General features: G+C 40.3%; 1 protein-coding gene across 2 annotated transcripts in view; it reads left to right on the forward strand.

The window, feature by feature from the left end:
- Positions 1–24,116, forward strand: part of xkr6b (XK, Kell blood group complex subunit-related family, member 6b) — a 48,515-nt gene that overhangs the window by 1,826 nt on the left and 22,573 nt on the right. The gene's annotated exons all lie outside the window — the stretch shown is intronic.

Here is a 24,116-nt window from a genome sequence, read left to right on the forward strand (position 1 = left end):
TTAGGCTGTTCGGTGGGGACTTCTGAGCAGCCGAGTTGTTTTTGGTGCAGACAGACGCAGTGGCTGGCATTTAATGGGAAAAAAAAAAAGAGTAACGCATGACGGCTGCTCTGCCAGCGGCTGAAAAAATGTAAAACAGCACCCTGTGAGATTCAGTGGAAGGACTCCAATCATTTCATCCTGACTTTCAAGCCTTTCATTCGACGTTTGTGGTGGTTTTGTGCAACCAGAGACTGAGCCCGACCACTGATTCTGTTTTAATATTTGCCTTTGACAGCTGCCTTTCGCCAAAATGAACCTTTCAAAGCCATGATTGTGTTGCAGTCTAATGCGTGTGAACATTTGTGCCACAGGCTAAATTACTCACATGCTGAGACTGAGTAAAATCTGAACTGAAACTCACTGACCTTTCTGAGGGGGGGATAAAAAAAAGAAAAAAGAACTGCCACAAGCTTTAAACGAGATACCTTCTCATCCAGTTTCACCTGTTCTCCCTCCACACGATTTAATAATAATAAGCCTCATTTTTTTTCTCCCTATGTGGCTGAAAAGAGCATCTTCACTCTTATGTTCAAGTTCAGTTTAGTGCACGTGAGCTTCCTCCTGCCAAGATGGGTTTTCCCAGAATGAGACAATCCACTCTGCATTCTTCATCAGACTCATTTCGAGCTGCACCTGAAGGCTATTATATCGATCAGCTGCACTTGCATTGGCTCAAGTTTATTTACTCTACAGTGGTTCAATTGATTTATTTTTGCTCATATCTGTAGTGGGGGGGGAGGAAAAAGATATGGAAAGCATGGTGAACTGATGAACAGTTTAAGTCATTGGTTGTGTTGGTGGTTATAGTGGTCGATACATTTGAAAGCAGACCTTTTAAGTGAGAGCATCTGGAGATGCCTAACCATTCTTGTATGTGTAATTGACTTTATTTCCAATGTGTTGCAGAAGCTGTAGCTCATACTTTGTTTAGATTATGAACTACATTGTGTCTATACTTTGTAGCCAAAAACACTTGACATAAGAATAGTTTATTATTTTGGGAAATATGATTATTTGCTTTCATTTGTTAGAAAGGATTGGTAGCACATTCATGACTATATGATAAATATGGAGCCACAGCATGGAGCATGGTAGCTTAGCTTAGCTTAGAATAGCACAAAGAGAGGAGGAAACAGCTACGCAGCACCTCTGAAGCTCACTAATTATAACGTTATGTCTAGTCTGGTTAAGTGTTAACCAATCATTTTTGGTTCTACAGGGGGTCATGGGACCATTTCCCCCCCCAATCTTTGCTTGTTACCTGGCAACTGTTGATACTGGCACATCATCATCACACCATAAAACAGACCAATTGTCATTTTACACTCCAGTTTTTGTTTGTATTAAACAAAAACCATATTAATGAGTGAGCCTTATATGTGCTGATAGGTGGATTGTGTTACCATTGGACCTCTCGGTTGGTTGTGTCTTCAGGCAGTCTCGTGTATACATACATATGTATATATAAACGTCATTTAAAGGGGTCATCATCTGCCTTTTGTGGCTTGAAACGTCTTGATGTTAATAGATAATAAACCAGTTTATTGGAGTGTGTTGGGTAGCGCAACTGGCCTTGATAGATGTTTTCAGGACCACATTAGGATCATAGAAGCACAGCACAATATTTAGACCAGCTTTAGTATTCACCATTAGCTTTAATTAAATTCAAGTTCTTTAAAAAAACTAGCACAATGAAACTTGATCATAAGCAACTCAAGTGAACATAATGTGTTGGTGTGTATGCTGTGACAGCACAAAGCCTGGGTCGAGGGATCATTGTCAGGCCACTGTCTCCCTTTGGACATGATCCGCCTGGCTGCTGGTTTGGGGTTGAGGGTCAGAAGCTGCTCTTGTCAGCTTAGTGAGAGTTTTACACCCTGACCCACAGGGCTAACACATGATATGGAGATTATTATCCATTGTGAGAGGCCAAACTGCCAATAGATAGCATATGTTATCATATTGCATTGTATTATGGGGCGTAAATAGTTCTGTATTTTGTCTATTTTAGGTTTTAGTTTCATGATATGCTGCAATTCCTCATAGATGCCTGAATTTATCTAGTGTTTTGTTGACATATAAATCATCAGTTCCCATGACTGGATTTCAGAGCACCTATCATGGCCATTCTTAGGCATTTTTAACAAGATGGTACAGTATCAGGTTGTGAGAAAATAAGATGAAGTGCTGACAGGAGTCAAAAACACCACCTCATCATGTCTCATTACTCAGTGCTATTTTTAATTCTACATTCAATTAGCTGCATTCCCTCTGTGCACCTGAGGACCGAGCTGGTGACAGAATCGCAGAGCTTGTTTTGCAGTTATCCCCTTGTTAATTGTTGACTGAACGGAGAGGATTCCTCTCCCATCTGTAATCCCACGATGTCACTGGCTCTCCGCAGCTCTTTCATGTCGTCCTCCCTGTGAATCACCGTCACTGCTGACGGCGTCCCCTTAAGCTTTAGAGATTCTGCTCACATACGCTCAGGCACACAGTGGATCACACATACACAGAGGTCTCCTGGCAGTACGATGGACAGCTTAATCAGTGTAAATCCAAATTAGCGTCTGAGAGAAAAAGAACTGCATCAATCTCTGCCCTTCACCCCCCTGGGGAAATCCATGAGGAAAGTTTTGGAAGCTCTTTGTTGTTGGGAAATCCCAGCAGAATTTGGCGGCATGTTGTTCTCTTCTTTCCTTTGAATTTCTCAGAGTTTGGGATGAAAATGCTGTATCACAGCCTGTTTTCAGTAGCTTCTCGCAAACATTTCAAAAATCCTAAACACTCAACAGTGAGCATTTTGTCATCACATCTCTGCTGTAGCCATTATCAGAGTTTAAAATGAAGACAAGGGCAAGTGACTGTCAGTCCTGCCTCACATGCATCAAACAGTCTGTTCAGACAAAAGACAACTTCAGTCCCACCTCTTCCTCCTCACGCAACCGATGGAAGTCTGAGTAAATTTAAAACAGCTGAAAAATTCCTCAGTTAAATAAATGATCTAAAAAAATCTTGTGAAATAATTCAACACAAAAAAAATGCGTCCAACAGATATCTTGGCCTCTGCTACTTTTGATTTTGATCAAGTTGTCCCTCGACTTTACGGAAGCTTCTCTTTAAACACCTGTACATTCTCAAAATATGCATCGGAGAATGCAACCCTGACCACAAGACATCCCTGTCCATTTAACATTTTAAACCTTGTCGCCTCATTTCAGCCTGACATCTAGAACCAGTTATATGTCTTTTGATTAGCTAGCAGTGCAAAGTGTTTTTTGCAGGGATCTGGGTGTGGTGCTGGGTCAGTAAGTTTTAGTTGTAATAAAGATGTAGATTAAGAAATATTGAGATTCTTTTGTCCGGATACGATGTATTAAACAAGGCTCGGGAGCTGTCCCTCCTGAAAAGATTCCTCTTTGTCGGAGCTGTCCAGTGCTGAAATTCCCACTAAAGTCAGGGGTATGTTTAACTTCATGCGGCCTCGTAACAATTTAAAAGGAAAGTAGGGCGTGTGCACATGAGAGTGTGAATTGATTTCTGCTGTCTCACTGGGTGTCATACAGTCTCCCGGACAAATATAACACTGTGTTGCACAGTATCCTAACCACAGTAAAGATGATATCTAGAAGATGTGTGTCATGTTTTGATATTCTGAGTGGTATTAGGTTCAATATTATATTGAGTACACATTCGGGCTCCTGCTGTGTATAGTGAAGGCTGGAGTAGACTTTGGACTTACATTACACCTAGATTCAATTCTTGTATTTGTGTTATAAAGTGTTGAAATGTCAGCCGTGTTAGTTTAAATTTGTATTATTTGAAATACTATGTCCATTAAAATGAACACATTGAGCATGCGGGCTGTATTATACCTTTTTACACAATGTAATAAAAACACAATATATTCCAACTCAGTGCCAAAATGCTACATATTTCAGAAGACTAAATCTTCCTTAGTGTAAGGTGTCGACTGAGACCACAAGGAGAATTATAAATATGCTGCTATCTATCTTATTGAAGTCTTAATGAAGCTGTACGTTAATGTTGGCTATCAATGAATTCACCAGTTCTGCTGCAGCCAAAGAATTGGGGTCCCCCCTTTTTGCAATTGTACAAAATGTTTTAACACCACAAATCTGATGCTTGGATTACACTTTAATCCAGAACAGGAGTGCGCTCACCACCGAGCAACACGATGAAATCGCCTCATGGTTGACATCTGCCTGTGTTTCCTAGCCTGGTAAATATTAATACAGAATGTGAAGGAGTCGGCAAAAGCCTCTCTTGGCTGGCTGGGCTGCTTGTAGTTGCCAAAAAAGGTTTGTACATGCGGTGAAGCGAGACATTGAGATGATACAATGCAACCAGCTGCCCTGTCAAGGAAAAAAAAAACAGCTGAGTGGGTGAAAGAGGGAAAAGATGAAGGCTTGGATAAATTGGTTACAATCCATATAATTATGTATTGAGAGTTTAAAATGGCGAAAGATGGGAACATTGTGTTCTCTTCACAGTTGGAGGCACTGGAGTATTTTTGGAGTGAAGGAAAAGACTGACAGACGACAGGGTCTTACTAAGCTATTTATTCTGTTTGCTGGCAGAATAAATAAGTCTGGGAATCGCCTTAAAAACTCCAATTGTTTTCCATTGTTGTAAAGGCATGTGAAAAAAAAAGTCTTGATGTTCATTTTGTAAGAAACACATTACAATACTAGAAGGAAAAACACTAACCCAAAAACATTTTACTCTGCAGAGAACAAAAGCTGAAAAAGGGCACGCAGGCACAGACAGAGAACACTTATCTTTATTAAAGTACACATCTGCTCTGGAACATATCAGTATAACGCTGCTCATTTTCTCATTAGCGCTGATAACAGGGGACAAACCTTTAAAGCCAGCGCTCCAAGAAAACCTCCAATTATGTGACAGAGGAGCCTATCAAAATGCAAGAAGAGCTGGCTTCTTTGGAAATCTATCACGGCTGGGGGTAAAGAGACCCGAAAGCCTGAAATGATACAGAAATATGTGCTTCAGTTTCTTCAAGGAGCAGAGGAAGAGAGAGAGAGAGGGGCCTGAAAAAAAGGGGATTGAATTGCTGTTTTGGTTCAGTGTCATCAGGATATGAGTTCAAGCTGGGTTATTGAATTAGAGAGTATTGCTGCAAAGTGTTTGATTCAGCGTGAGGTATTTGTTTGAAGCCACATGTTTCACCTCTCAATAAACAGACAGACGCACCATTACGCAGTCTATTATGAAAATCAGCACGTTTTAAGAGACTGTTGTCGGTGACTTTATAATCATAATAATGATACATTTCATGGCACTCAGGGTCGCCTTACATCATAAAAAAACATCAACACAGTCAAAAATATGTATATGGAAAAAAAATTAGATATAGATACGAGATAATAATTATGTAATTAATTAATATATATATAAATAATTATATCTAGTATAGGTAATATGGGTAGTGGATAGATATAAATATAGATATAGATGTAATATATATATATATATACGATAAACAACTATAGCAATGGATTAAACAAACATTCTTATCAAATAAGATGTAGTTAATACAGTTATAGTGAGTTAGATATTTTAGAAAATGGTGGAGTATAAGTCTGAAGAAGGTCTATGAGGTAAGCAGGTGATAGGTGATGAAGGGCTTTCAAGGTGAATAGTCATATAAGTTGATCCCTTCGCTATGTATGCAAGCGTAAAACCCTAAATGAACGATTAACCAACATGTTAGCTCATCACAACCGCATTTCCACAGTCATGGACACTTGCTGTTACTGCAGGCAGCTCTTAAGTTCAGTGCATGGTGAACAAATGGAGATAAAGAAGCTATGACGATGCTTGATTCAACCGCCTCAGGCCTGCCTCCTGAGCAAAACAATATTTTGTAGTCGAAGCCCGGAGCTGATGTTACACCCTCGCTGCTACTGGTCAGAGCAGACAGAGACAGGCAGACACTCATGGAGGAATATTAAGCACACGGTCAGATGTGTTACCAGATGAAAGATTTGTATGCAGATCACACAAGTGTACCTTCACATACACAAACCACACCTCAGGGGAGTTCAGAGTAGCTCCTTTTTTTTATGTACCACCTTATATGCAGTCTCACATCGCAGCCTCTCTCTTGCTCACGGACACGCAGTAACACACTCCATGGCAGAATTACACATTTCCATGTCCTGTTTCTTTAGGCACTTAGATCAGAGAGAGGTGATGCAGCCAGTGGACAATTAACTCCTCCCAACCTCCCCTGGCTCTCTCCTTTTTTTCATGAAAAGTCATCTCCTGCACACTTTCCCTCAGAGCACAGAGATTAAACTATTAAAAACACATCAGTGAGGCACACTAGTGCGCTGGGTTTTGTTTATTATGATAAACATGAACACTGGGGGTATATTTTGAAATCACTCCCACAAACACAAGAACACTAAATTTGTATTAATCCGCCGCTGAAAGTAATCCCCAATAAATGCAGTATTTACTCCTGTTTGAGGAATGTTTGCGAGAAAAAACGACATTACCCAGATGTTTTATGAAAGTACTGAATTTAAAAATGTATTTGTATTTTTAACTGGTTCAGTCTTCATTAGGGTACTGTGGGCTTTAAGCTGTGTGCACAAACACAGTCAGAGAGCAATGAGAGACAGACCATCATCATATCATATGTGGTCTTTGCATTCAAAGCCAGCCTTATCCTTTAAATTTGACACATACTTTACAGCCTCAGAGTATTCTTTCAATTTGCTCCTGTGTATGTTAACAAGTTTACACTGTTCTTTTCTGCTCGCTACAGTTGTAGCTCGCATGCTTGTGGAACTTGGCTCGTGACAACGAGCGATTTATTGACTTTGAAGTCTGTTGTTTGTGCAGTGTGTTGGTGTGTGTGTGCCTAGTTCTGTTTGGCAATTATATTGGCTGAACCAGTTCAATTCTCAATCCTCCCTACAGCTGTCTATTATTTCAACTCTCCTCCAAAGAAGAATCGAAATCTGCCCAGTTGCAACTTTTCCTTTTGAGTTCGTCCAGAAGTGCTCACAACAAACAAACTGGGCGTGTTGTATGATGTATATGTTTTCACATTAGTCTACTGCATATTCTACTCAGAGGAAATCATTACCTGGGCCCAGAGGATATCCAGTGCGAGCTGAAAAGCTCACACACAAGGGCCATTTTTCATCTGGAGTCACCAGCCTAATAGTCGTGTTCCTAATATATATCTATGCTTCGCTTTCTCCAGAAAAAGTTGAGGTCTACGCTCCCAGATGTACTATTTGAGATCATCATGTGTTTTCCCTGTGCTCTCTCTCTATCCATTAGTGCTCTTCATATGCTAAAGCCGCCACATTACCATCTGCCCTCCCTGCGAAGTTAACATATGTTTTTATTTTTATCCCTCCCTATCACTTACATCTATTAATGTTATAAGGCTCCTCATAAAGCCTTTTATCCACCCCCATCCATCCTGGAGACGTCACACTGTTCCTCTGCGCTGTCTTATCCTCTCCTTATTTGCTATAGTTAGAAGGATTTCTACAGCGTGAGCTCATACGCTGTGTCCCTCACCACTAGTTAAAGTCATCATACTAACTCCCTCTCCTCCATCTTTCTCTTTATGTGTATGCCTGTTTCCCTGTGTTGCCTTCACATAAAGCTGCACTTGACCTCCATTTCTGTCAAGGAAACTGGAGCATCTGGCTCCTGCCCCATTACAACTCAACACCTCCTCCCTCCCTACCTCCCTTATCCTGCCATACCACCCGTCTTTTACTCCCAACAGAGCCCATTTTCAGATCTCCCACATTCTGCTGTCCCTTCACTTCTGCTCCCGTTTTCTGACAAAACGTCTAATTTTCTGCAGGAGAGCGTTACACCTGGGTTCATGAGTCAACCTGTGGCTTAATGGCCCTCCTCTCACAGTACATGCCATTTCTTTGGATTTGCAGCTTCTTGCAAGCGCTTTTGAAAAAAAGGCTCAAAACACGCACAATGGAATGAATCGATATGCCGCGAATGCTGCGAAAAGGGAAAGGCTTTAACCAACGTTTGAAGGCTCTTTAAAAAGTGCATCAGATAATATTTTGATATTACCACTGAATCAAATTACTACGTTATTTTGAAATGGTTTGTAGTATTGCAGATTCCACTGAGAATTGACAACCCGTAATGCAGTCCTGTGCTGTCATTTTTCAGCTCAAGTCAAAACATTGTTCACATACAACTGTGGGAAGCTGTGCTTGGCCCAGGAGATCATATAAGCTGGTTGTACACAACCTGTTCAGTGTGAGGAAAGTCAAACCTTTAGAAAGTCAAACAGACCCAGACAGGAGTAGCTGGACTCTCATATCAAACATATAGAGTCAATAGAGTAAATGTGGGACTTCTGTTACAGAGTCTACAGTTTGTGGGTAGGAAGTAGGTGTAAACCTACTGTGATCATCATCCACTGGTTTGTAGACAACTTACCAAAATGACAAATGGATGTCAATGGAGTGTGGCTGCAGTGGTTTTGAATCTGTTTTCAAGCTGAAGAAATAGCTAGTCACAAATCATTATCATATTACAACTAAACTCTTCATTAAAACACGTTTCTTAAAACATTTCAGGCCAGAAATAGCCAATGCAGTAACAGAATTTTGATTCATATTTGATCAGCACTGCCTAGTTTTATAGTTTGATCTGAGTGTGTGAGCCTGGTCCATCACAAGGTAGCCAAAACCTAAAGCATACCCTGGTTTACGATGTTTATGAACATCATGCTACATAGAAGAAGACTTGAAACTAGCAAATAAGACCATAAACCGATTACAAAATGGTTTATGGACGTAATAAATCAAGTGAAGGTAGGCTCATTTCACCATAAGACTCAATATAATTGCCCTCTACTGGCCATGAGAAAAAAAAAATGCAAGTTTAAGACACTTCACAGACCTGAAAGCACTGTCCACTACTTATATACTGTGAGTGGAGGGAACCCAGTTGTCTCTTGCTCTTTTGCGAGGGCAGAGGCGCGTGGCATCCAGGGACATCGCATGAACTTTGTCCTTTGCTGTCACTTTTAGAGAAGCTGCTGAGAAGAGTCACGTGACTGTCGTGCAGTTTGGAGAGTTCGCTGTGACAAGGACCACAACGTGAGGGACATTCGCTGGTTGAAATTTGGAGAAAAGAAGTCGTCAAATACAGATAATTGTCCTAATAATTACATTAAGTTTTATCTAATGGCATATCCTAAGTTGCACTTGTGAATGCTTTACAGTTTGTTAGCACCCTACCATACTGACTCATGTTGGAGCAATGTATAATAAATTATAACAATAAACCTCACAACTCTCATCCATCCAGCATTCATAAGAAGTATATAAACAATTATAACAGTTTATAACACACTGTAATTTAGTTTTGAGCAAATATAAGAAGTGTGTCTTTAAAAAATCCATAACACTTGTATTTAACGAATCCTTTTCAACATAGTATTGCAATCATATACAATGAAAGAGAACACAGTTTAATTGTTTAAGACATAATATGTGACGTGATCTGATCTACACACACACACACACTGGCACACTCACACACTCACACTTTGATGCTCGTTGTGTTTTATTCATATCTGGGTTGTGTCTTAGAAGCTGCATCAGCACTGCTCAGAGAAGACCACCATTGTTTGAGTCTAATCATGGTTGACGCTCCAGGCGTCAGTTTGATAAACAGACAATCTCTGCTTATAAATAATTGAACAGCCCCGTTAGTTTTTTTCTCGCCTCTCGCGGCGTCACACTCGCAGGGTTTTTTTTCGCAGCCGTCTCCCATTCCCAGCCTTATATTTGCATGGTGATACCCTGCTTAGTGAGCTGTTACACTCACTGAGAAATGAGCTATATGAAGATACGCCGCGCGCAAAGTCAGAAGAGCACACTCCTCCTTTCCACGAGATCGGCGGCGTTGTGCAGAGTGTGCATGCTGTCTCAGCTCACTAAGCGGGGTGTCACCATGTTAATATGCGAATGAGAGGAAAACGATGACAAAATCATGCAAACGCTGTGACAAGAGTCAAATATGCTGGTGTAGTTTGTTTTGTTTTTTTCTGAATTTTTTTAACATGCAAACACAAACATGCACCAAGGTCTTACACTTCCGCATTTGCTTCATTTCCCCACACTGGAGGTTGCCAGGCTGGGCAGAGCCAGGCTAGCTGTGTCCCCCAGTTTCCAGTCTTTATGCTAAGCTAAGTTAACCAGTCATCTGGCTCCAGCAACATATTTAACAATGTTAAATATCTTCCCATGAATAAGCGTATTTTGTTTTACAGTGCAGCTACAAACTGGCGTCACGCTGTTTCGAATTCATATTGGTTCACGCTTTTCCTCTAAGATCTGATCTGGCCCACATAATGTTTTGGGGCCTCATCATATTTAGGACAGCCCATATTCAGGCCTCCTGCGCAGCAGTCCATCACTGTCCTTCATGCGTCCTTCCTCCTTTTGCTTATGTTTGTGGCTGGGTGGGTTTTTCCTTTCTTTCCTTGACGGTGGCGGGCCGAGGAGAGCTAAATTAGGTTCTCAAGGGGGACCCGAGAGCATCACAACAGACAGAGGTCATCAGCTCAGGAGTCCAACAGTGATCAGTTAGGTGGCACATATCACCACCTCTTCAGGCCTGACAGGGAATGGGTCCACACCAAGTGTGCTTCAGATGTTGACACTCAGACCTATTTTCTTTGCTTCCTGGTTATTTTTTTCTTTCTCTTCTCTGACTCTTGTACCTCTTCATGTCCCCCTGTCTGTATCTGCTCTTTCCCTTCCCATTTCCATCTCTCCTCCGTCTTTACCTTCTCTTATCTCTTGTTTTGTGTCCATTTCAGCCTCACTCGCTGTCTGGATTTGGCCTCAGAGTGAATACATATCAACAACAGCCTGACGGCTTCAGGCCCTGCAGGGTTTTTTAAATATACAGTGGTCAGTATGTTTGTGTGTTGAGGCAAAAACAACAAGAGCTCACTGATGACTCGTGTCACTTGCCCTTATATCCTGCACACACACACACACACACACGCACGCAAGAAAAAAAACACTGGCACTTATAACTTCAGCCATCTGCCTCTCACTTATACTGTATACGTGTAACTGTGTATGTACGCATGCACGTATGCGAATATGTGTGTGTGACTGCATGCATAGGAGGTGCGAATGTTCTTTTGCCTTATGCTCCGATGAGTGCTAAGAAGCATCTCGTACGGTACGGTGTTAAACATCTGATGCTTTGCCATGAAGTTCGGCTCTGCAGGAAGACATGGTGTAACACTGTTAATTAGATCATTACAGATTTAGATCCTCATTAGTGGAAGTCATTTTGTTCCTTGGTCAAGAAGTAACCACATCCAACAACTGTAGTCTTCAGTCTTGACCTTTGAACAACTTGAAGGGCACAGCAACTCCTGTAAGAGAAAACATAAAACTAGAGTAATGTGTGACCTACGTCTCGTTTTTTATAAAGTTTTGGACCAGCTGGAGTTGAGATTGAGACAAACATAACATCTTCTTCTTTAGGCTGAAGGAAGGATCTGATTATTTGCAGGCAGGACAATTTGATTAAAGTAATTGTCTATAACAATTATATTAACAATATCTGGACCGACAAAAAAAAACAAAAAACTTGTTGGGTTATACTCAAGATGTAGAAATACAACAGTGTGTCATCATCATAAAAATAATAAGAGACTTAAAAACATTAAATAATGTCTGGCCAAGTCTATGGAGACAGAGAATGTTCAACTAGGACAGGATGTAAGTTCATATGTGGGTCCAGATATCCCTGATGTGACTGCTTAAAACAGTGAATTAAAATCAAATCAAAATAAACATCAAGAAAGGTCTAAATGTTATGCTTGCATGCACACAGCCTTGATTGCATTTAGCACACACAGTGCCATTTCCTCCATGATAAAATAATATATCCATGACATGACATAAAAAAACACACACATGGATTTCTAGTATGCAATGTATATTTTTATACCGTATGACTTGTCAGTTTGGATTCAAGACATAGATGAACATTGTTCCACTTCATCTGCAGTAGTTTCAGGATGAAATGGAGTCAGTGAGATATTTTCAGCCACCGTGTCTGAGTGGATTAGTCCAGTATTCCTTTAAGGGACATAACAGTTTAAAAACTGCCACTGCGACTCCCCTGCCTCAATATGGATTACAGGTTTGGAAGAAACAACAAAAAGTAGACCATAAATATCTTTTTTTCAAAGCGAGAGCTGTTGATTTTATTTACTTAACACATTTAGCTATTATAAATTATGTAAGAAAAACAAATGGAGCCAGCAGTGTGCGTCTAATCTTTAATTAAGGAAAGACTATTTGCTATTTAGAATATTTCTTCGACTCGAGGAGAAAAACCTCATACAGTCTTTTTCCTCTCTCTCTCTCTCTCTCTCTCTCTATGTCTGTCTGTTTCTCTCACCCACACATGCCGCATTCCTGATGAGCCATATTGCTAATTTACACATTTTTAACCTCAATGAGTAGTGGCAGGAAAACACACTTCCTCACGCTTGCTGTCTTTATAAAGTTGCCGTTTTCAACCTGAAAAGTGTCAGCAACCCTCTCTTTATGTGTTTGCCTGCCCTCACATTTTGCAATAAATGGATTTATGCTCTGTGGAGTTTTATGTAGAACGCGCCAAGATTAGCGGGACGTGTAATCACGGAGCCTTTTGAAATAAGCTTAACATTTATCCGGGTGCTAGGTGAAAAAAACCCACAACAACCATAAAAAAAATGGAAAAAAAAGACAGCAGAGGACTTTCTTTGGTCTGTACCGTGGAGAAATATCATTGGGAATACAAAATCAAGCAGCACTGTCAAATATTTGAGTGTTTATTGATTTATTTGGGACTTTTTTTGATATTGAAAAAGAAAAGGTTGTTTATTTTATTATTATTATTTCCCCTGTCTGGTGTTTTTCCCTCACTGCCACAAGAGATTCCAGACCGGTCTTTGTCTTTTTTGGCATGGTCGAGCTCTCCTCTCTCTCACCTCCCCACTGGGCACAAATCTCTGCTCTTTGAAGACAAGTGAATGTAACAAAACATGCCGCAATATGCAGCACCGTCATGCACCACAGGCTGACAGCATGCTTAAAATCTGCACTGTGCTGAGTTCATGCTCCTACAGCATGTGCAGTTTGCACCTGGGGTATTTTCACCTTAAATGAGACCTTTAGGTAGCTTCTCATCAAGACATCTAGCACCTACTGGGACGGATAGAGGAAGGGTTGTCTGGATGTCCCTCACTGTCCTTAAATGTCTCCCACCTCAGCACAAATCCATTTGTACTAATTTGTCAGTTCAGCCAATGAAGGTGACCTTAAACCGTTACAATCTTTATTCTCAGACTTTTGGATTTAGTGTAAACAGGGCAAACACTATAGTATCTCTGAAATCCTCATGTCCTTGTTAAGCTTTGAATCTTGGTCTTCATTAGAGCTAGAGTAATATTTGGCAGGATATGCAATATATCAGCCTATATTATCTTAAAGCAAGTATATCAGCAAAAAGATAAGCTGTGACAAATTTATATTGCAACTGTAAAATCCTGTGCTCAGCACGCTACCTTGTTCTATAATAATCAAATGTTTTTCTTGTCAAAACATTTTTTATGTTAAAAGTTTATGTAAAAAACTCGGAGGATGTATTGTCAGCAGATCAAAAAAATAAATAAAATTGGATAATGATATAGATATGAGCCTCAAAGATCCAATATTAGTCCGATAAAACATGTTCACATACCAGTAGCCTTCTGGTCATACTGTCATTTTTAGATACGTCCTAAAAGTGACTATTATTTTTATGTAATAATTTAAATAAAGTGAAAGCACAGACGTGAGGAAAGCAGTGGTATAAACGTTGACAAATGTTATATTTGTGTGAAAAAAGCACTTGGTGTGTACACTCAGTAGCTGTTCTGGAGCTTTTCATCATCATCACATGATCTGTCTCAGCAGATAGAGCCCAGTTGTCAGAATATATGTATGATCCTTCCATGCGACAGGAATGAACAAAGATAATGCTTTTTTTTTTGTCGTTTTTATTGTCTCATGTGGAAACTTAAGTCGGGGTTCCCTCTCCCTGTGAGCTACGTCAGTTCCCTATTAGGTTTGTTTCTCCAGACACAGGATGCTTTGATCACTTTGATCAAATATCCTACAGGTCATAGGTTACATGGTTCACCTAGAGGCTACATCGTATATTAAGACAGAAAAACACTCGGTCAAGAACTAACTTTGAATCTAAGCTTTTGATCAAACATAAAATCCATACAGTGGTGGCCTTTGTTGTGACATTGTTTTGCCAAATGTTCTAATTATGTTGATTGAATATGTGACAATTTTCTTTAAAGCAAAATGTTATTATAGAGTATGCAAGGCCAGATACAGCACAGGATATTGATCATAACAATTTTCACACCTGAATTCCACCAAGAATATTTGATAAAACTCCAACATCCCCCAAAATACAGAGGACATGACCTCACTGATTGCAATGGTTGCTTCGGCCCTGTATGTAAGCCTTGATAATGATTATGATTTATTTACATTTACATGCATGTAGAATCTAAGTCTTTGCTTTCATTAACTACACTGAATGATACTTTTGAGTCATATGGAAAAAGAACGGCAGTTTCACAATTTAGATTTTTGGGAGGTTTTGTCCCTACAGAGAACAGATTTGATTTATGTAATATTTGTGTATTTGCAGTTTGACCTATCAAAGCACACATCAGATAAATGTTTGGGTTGAATAGCTTTAACTGACTTTAAGGCAATTATATCTTTAAATGTATTATATAAATATAGATAATAGATAATTATGGATAGAATAGAATATCATCTATAATTACATGACTGTTGAATAATAATGAGTCTTATGAGATTTTGTTCTTTTTTTGCCCATGATGACTCCACCACTTGCATATTCGCACATAACTGATTTAGTGAACACACCAAAACGAAAGCTGTTAAAGCTGCACAGTCATTTTCCTACTTCAGCTGTCAGTGTGTGTTTGTGTGCTCCCCTCCTGGATTTGGACTGTTGATGATTTGATGTGCCAGGTTTCATTTACACCTGTCCTTACCAGAGACACTGTGAAATTAATTAAGCCAAAACATTAATTTGCTTAAGGTTTCTCAAAATGTCCAACCAGTCATTAACATGCTTCACATCAAAGCTTGTGGATTTTCCCCCCCCTCCTAAATCTGTGTGCAATAGAGAGGAAATACCAGAGCAAAAAAAAAGTGTGTATGTGTGTGTGTGTGTGTGTGTGTGTGTGTTTGTGATTGAAGGAGGGAAAGACAAAGACAGAGAGAGGACGGAGAGATCATGGGAAAGTGCTGCAGTGGAAGTTGATTATGAGGTTGTGAAAACGCTCTGTCTGCTGCTTTTTGAGAGAGAGACTCTGAATTCATTTGTTCTGTACTAAGAATTATTAAACAGATCGTCTGACAGTACAATAATAATGCAAATAATTATTTGCCGCTGAACTCCTTGTACAGTTTTAATTAGCTCTTTGCACAGCGTCTGCCCGTCAGAATTACAACAACGAAAAAATCTGACATTTCATTTTCCATGTGTCAGACCTGCTGATCAGAGCGATAATGGTGGAGAGCATGTGATCTGTAAATAAAGCTGTTGTGATGAAGTTTCTGGATTTTCAAACATTTTGGGGGATTTGCAAGAAAGCTGCAGTGAATTTCTACAGCCTGTGTTTTTTTAAATGTCTATAAATCATTGCTTGTAAACTGAAATTTTACTTTTAGAAAATGCCCCAAAGAGATACATCTACCAAGACAGTTGCCTTTAAAAGGCTGGAGTGACTTGCCACTCATGTGTATGTTAGATGTTGCCGACAAAGGCAGAGGCTATACAAGCCTTTAGACAACATTCTTTTATAGTGGTAATCTAGACACTGGTGGTGGCGATGAAAGAGTGAACAACAAGCCTAGCTGAAAATCTGAGTGGAACGGGATTCCCCGATGAGCTCACTGGAAGGACCACCCATTGCACTGCTGATACTGATGAAAACTGGAGGTGGATGTAGGTCGCATCAGTTGGTCGACAGACGAGAGCAGCACAGAAAATGCAGTTTAGCAGCGGTGAGATGATTTGCTCAGAGAGGTCTTGGCAAAATCTTATTGGCTTAGGTGAAAAGGTGTAAACACAATCAGTTGATTGAGTTGGATGGCGGGAAAGGTAAAACTTAATTAATAGAGTGAGCATGAAAGACTTCATGATTCCCTCCATATCATTCAGTTCCCAGAAGTCCCCACAATTGAAAACAGAGAAAGTTCAGATAAATTAAACGGAGAGTTACCGCTCTTTACATATCTGCAGCTATGCGCTTGGTAAAAATCAAAAATTCCTGATGTTTTAAAAACGTCTTATTGCAACAGATTCCTAAAGTTTTAATCTCTGTATTTTTGGTTTGACATACATATTTTACTGTCTGTGGGCCTGTAGTGAGAGAGCCGGGTGTATCGAGAACTGTTAATGAGGTAATGCCCTGCTGGAAACTGTGACCTAGATTTATAGTGGAGTCCAGCACTGACCAGTCACACCAATGCTGCCGAACAGTGGCATCGCTCTGCTTTCATCTGAAACACACTCAGCTCCAGCCGTGCAGAGAGAAAGAACCAAAAGCACAACCCCTCTCTCTGCTCATATATTTTTTTAAAGCCTTTTCAAGCTTTATTTGGATAGAGACAGCTGAAGAGTGATGGAAATGTGGGGAGTGACATGCAGGAAAGAGCCACTGGTCGGATTTGAACCCTGGGCTTCCGCAGCAAGGACTGAGCTTTCACACATGGGGCGTCTGCTCTACCGACTGAGCTAAACACCTCCCCCGTCCAAATATATTTTAAAAGAAGAAATCAGGGGAAGTTTAGTTTTAACAGTAATCATTGAGGTCAGCAAGAGAGGAAGGCTTTGGCGATTGGACTGTTCTTTAAAAGTAGCCCATCAGAGGACAGTATCACATGAAATCTAGAGGCTGCTGGTGGTTGGTTGGTTGTGCTGGAGAAAAAACTGCCGAATCCCTTTGACATCCTAGAGGTAATGGTGGAGATGTGGAGGTGGTGGATTGCTCAATAGTGTCATTCCGTCTGAAAGAAATTGAAAACATTTAATTGGGCAGAAAAATTGCTCCATTATTATCAAAATCTGTGAATGAAAGGGACTTTGTCAGCGTGGGAAAGTGAAAATGATGGAGAAGATTAGAGTGAAAGAGAAAGTGCAGTCACAAATTTCAGATATACCTGTATATTGTATATTTTAGCAATGAAAACACTACTATCTGCATGGCTAAATAAAATATGTAAATTGTAAATTAAAGAAATCTTTTGGATTTTGGGGGGCAAACAGAAGCTCTAAAAACACCTTCAACTTTATCAACTGAGATTCAAAAAGAAAGATATCCTGTTGTAGAATTTGATCAAACGACAAATGAACATCAGTGAATATGTTTAGTTTTTTTTTACAATGTGGCACAGGCACCCATGTGCTTCCTCTTGTGTCTAGTGAGGTAGAAAACATTGTCTGTTCTCAGACATCAACCTGTCTGACCTGCTGACCATGATGCTACAGTGTACGGCCTTGTCACAGGATGACCTCTGTGACTCACGATAGTCTGAGCAGTCTGCCTCTGCAACCTACTCTGCCCTTGCTCACCCACTGACAACTTTTGTCCCACTGTGTTCATCTGCCATCCTTCTGTTTGCTCTCAGTCCTATGCTTCATATTTTACTGCTCTCCTCCAGGGCCTCTATTTTTATTTGTTTTTCTACTTTTCTGCCATCTTCTCTCACATATCTACTTATACAGTCATCTCTCTCTCCCTCTCTCTCTCTCTTTCTATTTATCTGTCTCTCATGCCTCTGCGTCTTTTCCCAGACCTACCCTGGTGGGCCTTGGCGAGTAGCAAGTGATGACAGTTGTATTAGCAGTCGATTGCGAGGTCACTTTCGCACAGCACCACTGAGACTCAACAGCACTGTCTGAGCCATAGAAACAAAGAGAGAGAGAGATGGGGGGTAGTGAATGGAAAACATTGAAAAACAGGGAAAAAAAGGAGGTAGGAATATATATATATATAGAAGGATAAAGAGGGGGTAATAAGAGATATGTGTAAAATCAAATCAAAGGAAAGTATCTGAGGTGAATACATAATTTTCATGTTCTAAATGTTTTATTTCCTGCTGTGTAAAATAAAAAAATAAAAAAATTCAAATCCTTTCGGCTTGGATGATTTTCGTCGTGACATGATCAGCGAACTCCACCCACGTGTGTTTATGTTTATTTGCTCTAGTCCTTTCAGCTTGAATAAGGGAAGTGCGAGACTGCGAGCGTGGGTGTAAAATCTAATGTAGAGAACCCCGCCATCCCTTGATTGACATTTAATCGCCATGGCAACGAGTGGGCTGAAAGTGACTGCTCCCCTGAGAGCTTTTAGTCGCCAGGTTGCAAGAAAGAAGGAGACCGAGGACTTTCTAACTGAGCCTTACCACTGTCGTTTTCCACAGCCGGGGAGTCTGCATCGAAAAAACGAACCCCTTACATGCTCTGAACCCAGCCCTATGCAGATGTTCAAAACCCCCTTCATCATCCCAGCCAGCTGTTGACCTACTATTCAAATGTAACAGCTAGTCATGATTAAATATTGGATTCTGGCGACCCTGGCTGTCACAACATTTTGGGTGCTAACCGCCACCGTTTCCTCTCTCAGTTGGACATCGGCTTCCAGCATCATTGTGTTGATTACAATGACCTGTGGTAGATCTCAGGTTCAGAGGAACAACACGACAAGGGTGACACTATATGGCTTCCAGATGGTGTTTGTCTCTGTGTTGTGATCTGGCTCCGTACAGTGTTGACTCATCCCACTATCTCCCATTGTCTGCCTTCCATGTCTCCATGTCCATGTCTTTCTATGTTCTCTCTCCGTGCTCTCAGACGTTTGTCTCCTTGCAAGCTTTGCATGTGTGCAATCGGTGTGAACTGTTGAGCAAACAGCGATATGAGCAGTCACTTTTGACATTGGAATCCTGAAGAAAGTGGCAGGTGGGTGGTGACAGGATGGGGAATCCCTAATAATCTCAACTACAATGTCCTTTATATCTGGTGCGTGCCAACCAGCCTCTCTCTCACACACACGCTATCCCACACTGGTCCCAATTCATCTGCAGGTATCATTGGATATGGGTGTTCAAAAACTCACAGAAGAGTCACATCTAGTTACCATAGCATCCATTTGTAAGCACAAATCCCCCTGCTGAGGTCCAATGCGGGGGCGTTCAGAGTCCTCTGCAGATGGTGTCATTCCAACACACCACCCAGCAGGGGTCCACTCAACTTATTTGAGAGTCAGGGTGGTCAGATTCTTGGGCTGGCGTTTTGCACAAGATGTTTTTTCTCAGTCTGCTTATTTTACAGGGTGATGACAGGAGCCTCCCACAGAGCTGCTCTGGCTTCTGCTCTGGCTAATAATGTCATGTAACTTTTAAGGACTCTACCTCATTTATTGCATTCACTGCCACTTCCAGGTACATTGCATAATATGAAGCTGCAGCGGATCGCCTTGTGTGTTTCTTAAGGTTCTTAAGCCGGAAGGTTGTCCGACAGTGAAAAATGTCTGTGTCCCACTTCTCTTAAATCTGAATCAATGAACAGGTTGCACAGAAATAATCCCAGCAACAATCAGAGCAACACACAACATAAAATGAAAAAGAAAAAGACTTCTATGGGGCAACGACAATGAAGCTGAACATCTTCGTGGACACAAGATGCCTGGGCGAAGATTTCTCTTCTCCTGACACCAGGGTAGTTTGGAGGAGCTTGGTACTTTCTCTTAATGATCGTGGACTGTACATGAGGTCAGGGATAGGCCACTCATGGTATTATGAACGACACACTGCTACTCGGACTCTGTCTCTTCTGTAGTGGTACGGCGCCCCATGTTGTTTTTCCTTCACCATATTTAAATGAGAAAAGAGATTACTCTCTCTGGGTCTGAGAATACTCTGGTGAGTCCCATTGGCAGAACACAGCGGGGTGGTTAGACATATAGTGATACTCTTTTGTATTAAATATATTAATTCAAATACAAGACACATTTGCAGTGACATTAAAGAAGAATACAATAGAACTTTGCTTTGTAATAAATGTGAAAATTAGTTGATGAATGTTTTCAATCTTCTCTCCTATTGCAAGATAAATATGAGTCGATTAACAAGATAGAAAAGAGAAAAAAACACATTTGGAATTAATTTGACACAATTATGTCCTTTTCTTCGTGATATTTTTTTCCTTTTTCCCCTCTTTATAAGACCAAGCTTTGCCTCTTTTTAGAATTATTAAATTGAAACAATCTAAGCAGGAAAATCCAGTAATGTTAAATTTCTCACTGATCATGAACATGAACAACCTGTGATAAGGTGTCACACATCAGCAAAGCTGTCCTTCTAAAGGGAAACCAAGAAGATTTGAAATCACTGGTTTAAGGGATGACTGAGATTGCAGTAATTATAATATATTATATATATCATACAATAATTATCATTAAAAAACAATAATTAATGAATTAATCTGACGTTAAAGATAACAGGCCTCTGTAGCTGTAGGAAACACATAATTCAAGTTACCACATCTCTAAGTCTATATGTAAATGCTTAAAACTTTTATTATTTAAGTTATTCCCCCCTTCGGCTCCACTGAATTGTAAAAGTGTGAGAAGGATGTGAGGGAGAGTCATAATGCAAGCTGGGTTTTGTGTAATTTTTGACATTTTAAGTGGAGACGATGGCCTCTTAATGATGTGCCTCCTCTGGATCAATGCACAGAGGATGACGGGCTGTATTAATGACCTATATAACACATCCCAGCAGTTCTGTCTTATTTTAGTTTTATTTCCTAGAGTACATTGCAACAAGAGCTCAAGGATGGAGAAACATGTGAATATCCTGTGACTGGATACTGGGCTCCACCCACCATTACACAGCCTCTCTTTTTCTTTTTCGGCTGTCAGGTATCGTTCTGGTTACAGGCAGCTCCTTTGGGGATTGGGTAAAGGAGCTGTGTGTAAGGCCCGAGGCTGTGCCGTTACTGAGCCAGTTCTTCGTTTCTCCCTGGAAATTACAGTTTCTCTCACAGTCACTCACTCACACAAGCTGGTGGAGACGGAGGAAATTGACAAGGGACAGAGGGATCTTGAGTTAGAGGGATGACGGTGGACTTAAGATAGAAGCTCTGCTACTAGTACATGCAGTATTTGAGAGTAAAGCCAGCTGACAGTGGTTTGGCCAAATGATTTTGAAATTGCTGACACTAGGAATAATACTTAAACTAAAAATTCACTTGCAGTTCTGATATACATTTTTACAGCTCTATGCATAGTAATGTTAGTCTGCCGGTCAGCCCGCCACTTTGGTCCAGATCTCGCCAACAGCTGATGGATCTACATGACGTTTGGCACCTCACATTCATGGTACCCAGAGGATGTGTCCTTATAACAATGGTGATCCCCTGACTTCACAGGAGGTAGATTTTTGACCCAATATCAACTTTGGGATGGATTGCCATGAAATCTAATGCATTCATTTACAATCAGGATAAAATGTAATAACTCTGATGATGCTCTAAAGTGTCATAATAAGGCCAATATTGCTAATTGCATGCTAACAAGCTAAAGTAAATGGTGAATGCAGTAAAAGTTATACCTGCTAGGTCTCTTGACAGATGGAAATTACACTAAATTTCAGAAATATTTGTCTATAAGGTCAACATGTATAAAGAAATGCAGCTGCAACAATCAACATACGCAACATCACATATGAGCAAATAAAAAAAAAATGTATTTTTTATAGTGCAAAACTAGTGAAACTGAGTGACACATCAAGGGCAAGAGGCTCTGCTATGCTGCTGGCCTCAGATCTCCATTACAGTAATTTGTTATGTGCTACACTCCTGCAGCATTAAAAATCTTTTTGATGAATTTGTTAATCTGAAATACAAGAGAGTGTTTAATTCCTAATAAACACAAATCAACCATCCGCTCCTTGGCTTAAACTACACTAGGGTTGAGTAGCCTACAAACATGTTGGCTGTCAGCACAGAAATATCTTATCTGACTGCCAAAGTAAGGAGGGATACAAGCCAATGCATCCCATTAAAGTAAGAAGAAAAGATGTGTGCCATTGTTGTTCCAGGCAGGGTCTGCCTTTACCAGATCCTCTTATGTTTGAAGAGCTAATTAACAGTGACTCGACTGTGGGTCCCATTGTCCGTATAAAATGGAAAGTGTAATAAAAAATTTGCATTCTTCTCCATTTGCACAATGACTGTATGATTTAAGACAAGACCCGACTGCACAAAACTATCTTTACACAAGATTAAAAAGACGCATACTGTACAAGAAAAGGTGGCGTTCATACACATATTCATGATTTCTTCGTTCCATAAAACATTTGAGTAATGGAGAAAGACATTTTGCTCTTTAAAATTAATGTTACTACTTGTTAATACATAATTCAGTGTGCTGTTTATGTTTATTTCTTCATGCAGAGAAACACATTTGCATTCCGTTACATCACTTTTCCCACATTAAGAAAACATAAAGGAAAGGAGAGCGACAAAGTGGTTTGTCATCTCACTGGCAGAGTTTTTTTTTCTGTCTCTCTAACAAAAACAGCCTTGGCAAAATTGGGTAAGAAGACTGAGAGAAGAAAGATGAGAAATGAGGCACAAAAAAAAGAAAGAAAAACACAGAAGGTGAAAAACAAAGAAAATTGAGTAAAAGGACTGAGAGTGGAAAGCAAAGAAATAAGGAATTGAAGGTAAAAACACAGACAGACTGAGAGTGGGTCACACAGAGGAGTCATGAAACAGACTTTCTGAAGCATCTCAGCCCATGCACTATCCAAAGAGAGTTTGATCTCTCTCTCTCTCTTGGTCTTCAGGCCTTATGAATGCCTACTGATCTTGCTGTGAGTTTTTACTTTAAAAAATCTTAATGTTTTTTTTACAATGTGTACACAGCGTGACTTGACCCGGTTAAAGCTATTCCTCTCTTGGTTCTAGTATTAGGTATTTATTTATTTATTTGTTCCATTTTTGGCCTTGAATTGCACTTCACAGCGAGGACTTCACAGGGGCAAATCTAGTATCGCAAGGTTAGATGACATAACCGTTCTATTTAAGGATTTGTCAACGATTTTCACATGACTGCTTCTGTAAGTATCTTTCAGAAGATTCATCTTTCAGAAGATTTTAACAGCTTGATCTACCTGGGAGGAATATGTGAGACCTTCCAAACTTGAATTTTGATGCCAATTTAATGTCTGTATGGTAAATGAAGCTACAGCAGACGGTTAGTTTGGCATTGCATGATGAGAACAGGAGGAAAGTAATCTATCTCTGTCCAAAGCTTATACCATATGCCTCACAGCACCTCTTAAGCTCACAAACACATTTTATTTAGTTTGTTTAATCTGTACAAACACAGGGGTTATGTGCCTGAATTTCAGTATGCATAGTGTTTATCCTAAGCCTAAGACATGCTACTCTCAGACATGAGATCTTCTCATCCAATGCTCTCCCGTTTGCCTTTTGGATCTGTAAATTGAAGCTGTGTGCATGGTAGTGTGCCGGTGGTCCCTGGTCTGAGTCTGGGTCAGTGCACAGCCTCACAAGGTGAGCAACTGCCATTAAAGCCTCCACTAACGACTTATTGACCGGGCGCCACTGAGCATGCTCCATCCAGGGTGCTTCAAAGGTAGTGCTGGCAGGTTTGTGATGTGTTGTTCGATGGGACAAGACTGTTTGAAGTCAATTCCGCCTTGTCTCGCACTCCGACACAGACAGACACTGTGCCGAATACAGTAAAAAATAGGAAAAGCCAAGAAAATACAAGCCTCTGAAGCTGTACAGACATCTTTGAGCTGAATGTTCTGTCATATAGCTGATGTATAGGGAGAATTTTCCTTTGAAAAAGCTCTTGT

This window comes from Larimichthys crocea, chromosome XI, assembly GCF_000972845.2.
Source record: "Larimichthys crocea isolate SSNF chromosome XI, L_crocea_2.0, whole genome shotgun sequence".
Lineage (NCBI taxonomy): Eukaryota > Metazoa > Chordata > Actinopteri > Sciaenidae > Larimichthys > Larimichthys crocea.